Source organism: Mesoplodon densirostris, chromosome 15, assembly GCF_025265405.1.
Source record: "Mesoplodon densirostris isolate mMesDen1 chromosome 15, mMesDen1 primary haplotype, whole genome shotgun sequence".
Taxonomy (NCBI): Eukaryota; Metazoa; Chordata; class Mammalia; order Artiodactyla; family Ziphiidae; genus Mesoplodon; species Mesoplodon densirostris.
The window spans coordinates 50,629,801-50,638,544 of NC_082675.1; positions in this window are offsets into that span (position 1 = coordinate 50,629,801).

Here is an 8,744-nt window from a genome sequence, read left to right on the forward strand (position 1 = left end):
CATCTGCTCTACCATCTTCATAGGATTGTTGTGAAGATTTTGTGGGCTTACTACGTGGGAAAGCATTTTCTAAGTGCTATAGTGATACATACTTATTCAGAAGTAAACTATTTAGAGATATAAGCTGGTAAATAGTGGTCTAATTTTATAAATTACAGGACACTGGAAAGGTCACAACCTGAAAGTCAGACATGGATCCAGTCCTGGCTCTGCTGGATAACCCCAAATGAGTCACTTACCTTCTCCCATCCTTTGTATGAGTTAATGTTTTTACTCAACTTGAAGATCTCTGAAGATCCTTCAGGTACTAATAATCTGCGAGTCTAGAGCAGCACTGCTCAATTGCACATGTGTTAAATAAGCTTTCAGGAACCAGCCTGGGAACGGAACAGTAAAACATTGCTTATATGGAAAAATGAGTTCTGAGCGATGACAACTGGCTTACAAGTGAACTTTTGGAACAAAATCAATTTGCAATTTGGAGACTGTATGAATCACTACTATAGATTTCCATTACAAAAAAAAAACTTTGGTGAAGTTAGGAAATATCTCCCATTCTCTTCTGGAGTTGATTTTCCACAACATTTCAGCTTTGACGCTGGATGAGATCTGGGGTGTACTTGAGTTTTTAGTTAACCAAACCACCACCATTTCTAAGGACAATGGCTGATTTCCCTTTTGGCACATGATGTGTGTGTATGTATGCGTGCATGAGTGTGTGTGTGTGTGTGTGTGTGTGTGTGTGTGTGTGTGTGCTTGAGGAGTGAGGGAAGGGTATTAACATGGATTTTACTTAAAATCTGATATTTTATGAAATTATTATGCATCATGAAAACTATTCTGAATTCTTAGAAAAAGAAACATGCAATATTGACATACATTTTCATTTTTAACCTTTATTTTCCTCCTTGTATCATTCTGACATTAACTGTTTAAAGTGAAAAAGGAAAGGGCAGTGTATCCCTTAAGCAGTTCTAACAAAGGCAATGGGATAACTAGTACTCTCTGAAATTAAAAAATGAAATGAAATGAAATGAAATGAAAAGACTTTCTTCTCAATTGACCTTCCTAAAGCGCGGAAGTCTCAGACACATATTATTCCTTGGGTCCTGAGTGCAGCATGTTATAGTAACTTTTTGAGGCTGTGAGGGAGTATGAAGAGATCATGGGATATTGTTGCCATAGACGTTTGGGGTTATGTAATAAGAACTTTACTTGACAACCTGTGAATGGAGGACACCTCAGTTGGAGGCCCAGAACCCTGATTTTTAACTGGCTCATCTCACACGGTTTCAATATATGGTTGTTATGATAAAAATAACCACAATCCAAGGAATCATAATTATAAAGACATGTTCCTCTAAGAAATTCTCTCACACATCTTCCTTCTCTGATGAATTAAGCTGTACTCACTGTCAAGAACGTAATGTTTTCCCATTCAATGAAATGTCATGTGCTATTCACTTTGTGTTTTATTATGAGATGCACAGATAACTTTTCTAAAAACAAATTTAAAACAGCACATTTTTAAACAAAAATAAAATGAATTGCACACAGGTAGGCTCCAGAAAAAGTTCACACAGTTTTTCAGAAACTATTCCAAGGATCATGGCAGTTAACATGTTTAGTGATTGTCCTTTTCCCCACTATGGTGATATTTTGTGTCTGATGGACTTTCCAAACTTATTACCAGACAATAGACATTATCACACTCTGACAACATTATGTATTCATGTAAAAAGAAAAATTAAAAACAAAAAAAAAGGAGTTAAGGGTGTTGAGAAGTACGAATTTCCAGTTATAAAATAAACCAGGGCTTCCCTGGTGGTGCAGTGGTTGAGAGTCAGCCTGCCGATGCAGGGGACGCGGGTTCGTGCCCCGGTCCGGGAAGATCCCACATGCCACGGAGCGGCTGGGCCCATGAGCCACGGCCACTGAGCCTGCGTGTCCAGAGCCTGTGCTCCGCAACGGGAGAGGCCACAACAGTGAGAGGCCCGCGTACCGCAAATAAATAAATAAAATAAAATAAACCAGTCTTGGAGATGTAATATAGAGCATGGTGACTATAGTTAATACCATACTGCATATTTGAAAGTTGCTAAGAGAATAGATCTTAAAAGTTATCATCATAAGATAAAAAACTTTTTGTAACTAAAATATCAGGTCATTTCAACAATAAATCTGTTGCCCTGGCTTGAGAGGAAATAAAAATCAGTGTGAGACACTGCTTCCCCTCTGCAAGGGATCAAAACAGCCCCTAAGGGATCCTTGTCTTAGTCAATAGATCCTTGAAATCAAACCCAGGGTAGTCATGCATTAAAAAACATGATCTTTGGAGGATGATGATGATGATACGGTGATGACAACGAAAATAGCTGGCATTTATTGTTCATTTCTACAAGTGAAGCATCACACAAAGAGCATGATCTAAATTAGCTCATTTAAACCTTACAATGACTCTGGGATAGTATTATCAACCCCATTTTACATATGGGAAATAAGCTTATGATGACTGAATAACTTGCCCAAAGTTACACAGCTAAGAACTAGCAAGGCCTCAACCCAAATTCAGATGGGTCTTCGTGCTGAACCTCTTCGTTTGCTCGTCCAGATCTACTTTCCACCCTAATCTCTGCACCAATTTGACAAATTGTGCCAATTTTATACCCAGGTGGTTGACCTCTGTGAATTGCATCAATGGGCTTCCTTGACTTCTGGATGGCAGTTGTTTAGCCCATAGGAGCCGAGGCAGGAGGTCAGAGGGAAGAAGGAGACTAAGGCTGGGCTGCTTATTCCCTGGGCTTCCTGCCTGTGGAGTCACCTGAAGTTTCTATGTCCTTCAAGTGATATCACTGCTCTTCTCAAGATGTGGCTCTCTAGATGATTCTCTCCTGAAGGGTTCCAGGAACTAAATGCCCCCACTCCTTCATCCCTTCAAGCCAGAGCTGGTAACAGCTATATTGCTACTAGCTCCGGGTACACACTATCCAATGTGATTTCTATCCTTGTAAATTGTCCCTGAATTAAATCCTCCATAGATTAACCTAATTTGAATGTATAGTTTGATTCCTGTTGGGACCCTATTACAGTCCGACTCCAGAAATCATGTTCTCAACCACCATGCTAAACTACCTCCTAAATTATCGGAGAATCTCAAGTTTTCACTCTCCAGGATAAATGTAAATGGGCTCCAGTGTTACCTTAGAATAGTTCTGACCTCTGTGGGGCCTCCTGGAATCCAAGTCTGTTAAATAGTTTTCTTACACCTTCCCTTTACTACTTTATTCCCTTCTATATCATATTACATGTTATATTATGGTATGGAATTATCAGGTTAAATACTTCTGAAATTAATCATTTCCAATGAAATTTGATCTCTCAAAAAATTATATGCTTTTTCTTTCTAGGTCTCAACTGTCTAGGCTTTAGTCTTTCTTTTATGAGAATCTAAGCAGTAAAGACTACTATGAATATTTCTACTCAAGTTCTTTAGAATGTTGAAAAGCAAAAATGGTGAGAAGAAAAAATACCTAGGAATAGGGCTTATTTCTGTAGCCCTATTCGTAGAGTATCATTTCCCAACCAATACTGTGGAATGCTCTGACACGTCATAATGATGGTCCTGGGGTTTCATGAGACCCAAGAGCCAATTTTTGACTAGGCATATTAGTGTGCAGGTAATTATTGATATATTCTCCAAGACAGAGAGTAGAAAAGAGACTGTACATGTGCCTCTGTGTGTGTGTGTGTGTGTGTGTGTGTCTTACATACACAAGCAGTCCCAAAGGAGGCCTTGGTCCCTGTGTCAATGCAGGAAGTACTGTCACTACGCTCAGGGGACTGTAATGTGACTCTAACATTGCTGCTTGGAATGCAATTCCCCTTGAAATTGATCCTATAGAATCACAATGTTACAGCTAGAAGAGACCTCAGAGATAAAAAAGGAAGCGGTCCAACCTCTTCATTTTTTAGATGAGTCAATACATCAGGGCAAGAAGTGACCTCCGTGGATTTCCAGTCTAAAAGTCTGATACCATTAATCAAACTCTCGGAGTCCTGGGGGACTTACTGTTGTTCCTCCACGTACTGTCCCCTGTGTCCATCTAGTTCTCAAAACCACCAAGAGATTGACAGACGACACAACATCTCAAAGTGTTTACTTATTAAGCCTAATATAAGCAGTTTTACATATTATTAAATATTTTACAAGATTTTTAATGACTGTATAGCCTTTTGGCTTTTGGATGTACCATAATTTAATTCATCAATCCCCTGTGTTTTATTTACCTCCACTTCACCCCACTGGTGAGGGAGGGATTCCTGCCTTAGGGTGACAGGGACGGCCAGATACATGACACCTGACACTGGACAGATGAGACCGACAGCAGTTTATCGCTCCCATATACTCACGCCCCAGGGAAGACACTGCACAACACATGGAGCCGCCTGGGGGCTACCCCCCCGGAACAGAGTGAACAAGCAGGATCTGTGAGAGGCAGGCTCCGTTGAAATAAGAGGGTGAGGTGACCCCTAGTTCCTGCAGGAGGGTGCCATTGGCTTGTCTGAATAATTCTGCAGACTGGCAGGAAACTGAAGCCCACTACTCAGGGATAAGCAGCACTGTGCCTGGCCCCCTGATAAGGAGAGGTTTGGGCCAGTGTATCTTATCCAAGGGAGCAGAATTGGGTGGGGGGGCGGGGGGGGTTCACTTAAGCCATTCAAGCCTATCCACACACCCAGTTTCAGATGTCAAGGCAGCACATAATCTTTTTATTTTTTTTTTAACTTTTTATTTTATATTGGCGTATAGTTGATTAACAATGTTGTGTTAGTTTCAGGTGTACAGCAAAGTGATTCAGTTATACATATACATGTATCTATTCTTTTTCAAATTCTTTTCCTATTTAGGTTATTACATAATATTGAGAAGAGTCCCCTGTGCTATACAGTAGGCCCTTGTTGGTTATCTTTTTTTTTTTTTTTTTTTTTTTGCGCGGTACGCGGGCCTCTCACTGCTGTGGCCTCTCCCGCCACGGAGCACAGGCTCCGGACGCACGGGGCCAGCGGCCATGGCTCACGGGCTTAGCCGCTCCGCAGCATGTGAGAAGAGCATGTGGGATCTTCCCGGACCGGGGCATGAACCCACGTCCCCTGCATCAGCAGGTGGACTCCCAAGCACTGCGCCACCAGGGAAGCCCTGGTTATCTATTTTAAATATAGCAGAAGGCAGCACATAATCTTGAAACTTAACTCTAGGTCTTACACCACACCCTGTTGCTTAAATTCCCAATATTTCATTCTCATAAGCATAGCCACATTGGGCACCTTTGAACATCCATCATTTTACCTATCTCTGATCATATCCTTAGGATAAATTCCTCAATGCTGAAATTCAATGGGAAAAAACAACAATAAAACAAACACTATTCTATAAGTATGTATGGAGGGGGGCGTACTCCATCCCCTATCTGTCAAATAATATTCATATTCTAGGCAGAATGTTGTTTTGCTTTTATCTATTTTAACCAGATGCTTTATTATTATAAAACCTATAAGTTCTTACAAATACATTCAAGCAATACAAAATGGTATATAATGAAAAATAAAAGCCTCCCTCACCTGCTCCCAAGCCCCACTAGGAGGACTTTCCCCCTCAAAAACTCAAAATGTTTATGAATATACAAGTATACCATAGTATATCTTTAAAATTTTTTTGAATCCAATAAATGGGAGGATAATATACCTTACAATGAAACTGCAGAGTACTTCATTAGATGGATGCTGCATTGGTTTGCCAGGGCTGCCCAATAAAATACAACAGACCGGGTGGCTTAAAACAACAGAAATTTACTTTCTCACAGTTCTGGCGGCTAGAAGTCCAAGATCAAGGTGCCAATAGGGGGCTTCCCTGGTGGCGCAGTGGTTGAGAGTCCGCCTGCCAATGCAGGGGACACGGGCTCGTGCCCTGGTCTGGGAAGATCCCGCATGCCGCGGAGCAGCTAGGCCCGTGAGCCATGGCCGCTGAGCCTGCGCGTCCGAAGCCTGTGCTCGGCAACGGGAGAGGCCACAACAGTGAGAGGCCACAACAGTGAGAGGGCCGCGTACCGCAAAAAGAAAAGAAAAAAAAAAAAAAAAAAAAAGGTGCCAATAGGTTTGTTTTCTCCTGAGGCCTCTGTCCTTGCCTTGCAGATAGCTATCTTCTCATTGTGTCTTCACATGGTCTTTCCTCTCTGTGTGTGCCCCCTGGTCTCTTTCTCTTCTTATAAGGACACCAGTCATATTGAATTAAGGCCCCACCCTTATGACCTCATTTCAACTTAATCACCTCTTTAAAGGCCCTATTTCCAAATATAGTCACATTCTAAGATATTGGGGGTTAGGACTTCAACATATGAATTTGGGGGGAACACAATTCAGTCCATAACAAATGTATTATAAATTCTGTTGTTTTCAGCTTTTTACCATTATAACAGTGCTGCAATGAATATCGTTGTACATGTATCTTTGAACATGTGTGAGTATATCTGTAGAATAAACTCCTAGAAGCAGAACTGCTGAGTCAAAGGAATATATTTTCGTACCTATTGCCAAACTGCCCTCCAAAAAGGTTTGTCAAATTTAAATTTCCACCAACAGTGTATGTGAGTCATCATTTCCCCTCATACCCAACACATGGCACATTATCAAACTTTGCCAATCTGTAAGTAAAAAGTGATATCTTATTTTGGTCTGCTTCTTTTAATTATCAGTGAGGTTTTATACAGTATACAGCATTTTTCATAAGATGACTACCGTCTTTTTTTCATACATACTATTATATTTACAGTGATTAAATGCTTATATTATATATATTATGTTTAAAAATCAAAATTGCTAAAATGTCTTTATTCGAATCTATAGTCAGGTAATTAGAACACTGGTTCCACTATATCTAATTTAAAGAAGTATGGCCACACAAGCTTTGTACTGAAACTGTACTAAATAAGTACTTGTTGAACCAAACTGATCACTGGTGGCCTTTGCTGTCAGCAAAGGTAATAAAACCATCTCCTTTTAAAAAAAAAAAAAGCCCCTAATTATCAGTGCATTGCTGAGTGGTTGTGTATCTTTTCAATAACTTTGAATTAATTTGAACACATTTTCCTCTACCAATTCTTTTCCAGTTGACATGTAGGCATGACTGAGCCTGGTGTTTTCAAATTGGGTTGAAAGAAAAAAGGTTGTTTTTAATTTTAAAGTTACCTGAAAAGTTTGGTAAATAAACCAAATCTAATTTTTAACCTAGTACCAGTACAGACTTAACTTTTCTTGTATCCTGCTATGCTTTTGGAGCCTCTGGAAGACACGGCACCAGGGCAGCCTCAAGACAGGAGTTCCTTTTACAATGAGCAGGCAGCGTAAGCAAGGCCAGGTACAAGTGAATAGGCAAGATGCTGAGAAAAGATGAGTATGCTTGCTACGGAACATAAAATTTTAAAAAGAAAAATCACCTGCAGGGTTTTGGTATGAGTGTATTTACTGGGAGGGGGCTCCACAGTGAGGGAGGAAATCATTTTCATATTGAATAGAACTATCCAGGTTTCCCAAGTGCCTCCTAATAGCTAATAGCAGCAGGAATATTTACGAACAGATACACTACTCAATTCTGTTTGCCACATGTAAATCTAAAAGTGCACATTAAGTTTGCCGTGTTTCAGGATTTCATCATGTTTTTGGCAAGAGTATGTACACATAAGGAGACCTTTTGTTAAACCACATAACTCTGATCTTGTTTATGAGCTCTAAAATTAAATTATCTCACATAAATACTCAGAAGGTAATTGTCATATTAGTCTCAATGGTCCACAGTACCACCACAAAAGATCCAGTCACAATTCATTCTGTGACATGGGCGGCCTGTTGGCTTGGTATAATATGCTGCTTCGTGGGAGTTTCATGACCTACAGACTCCCACGCATTTGGAGAGGCAAAGAGTGGCTGGAAGCACTTTTGCTGGATCTGTGGCAAAAGCATTTACTATTGAATAAAGGAAATACACTAATGTAAAAGAATGAAGACCATAGTTCAGAGCCTGTAAACTTTCACTGTGAAGGGCCAAATAGTAAATATTTCAGATTTTGCAGGCCATTGGGTCTCTGTGACAACTACTAAACTCTGCGGTTGTATCACGAAAACAGCCATAAATGAATGAATATACGTATTCACATAAATGAATAGGTGTAGCAGTGTTCCAATAAAACTTTATTTACAAAAAAAAGAGAGAGGCAAGCCAGATTTGGCCTATGGGTGATAATTTACCACCTCCTGCTCTAGACTACATTGATCTTCCCCTTCTCTGGTAGTTTCTTTTCTAAACATGCACAGTTACTATGTCCCAGGCCCTATTCAGCTTTTTTAAAATTAATTTATTCAATCCTCAAAACAACTCTGCTGTTATCATCTTCCCATTTTACAGATGAGAAAACTAAGGCACAGAGAGGTTGAATAACTTTCCCAGGGTTGTACAACCAGTAAATGGCAGAACTAGAACTTGAAACCAGACAATCTGACCACAGAGACCACAGCTTGCCACCCACTCCTGTGAGCTTTTAATTGTGCTAAGAGCTCTCAAAAAATTCATCCGCCCTTTCAGGGACTCCTGAAGCTCTCCAAATCTGGCTGGTATCCAGAGAAGATTATTTTTGCCACTAATCATCCAAGTGGATCCCAGGTTCATTATAGTTCTATGTGAGACTTCTAACAAG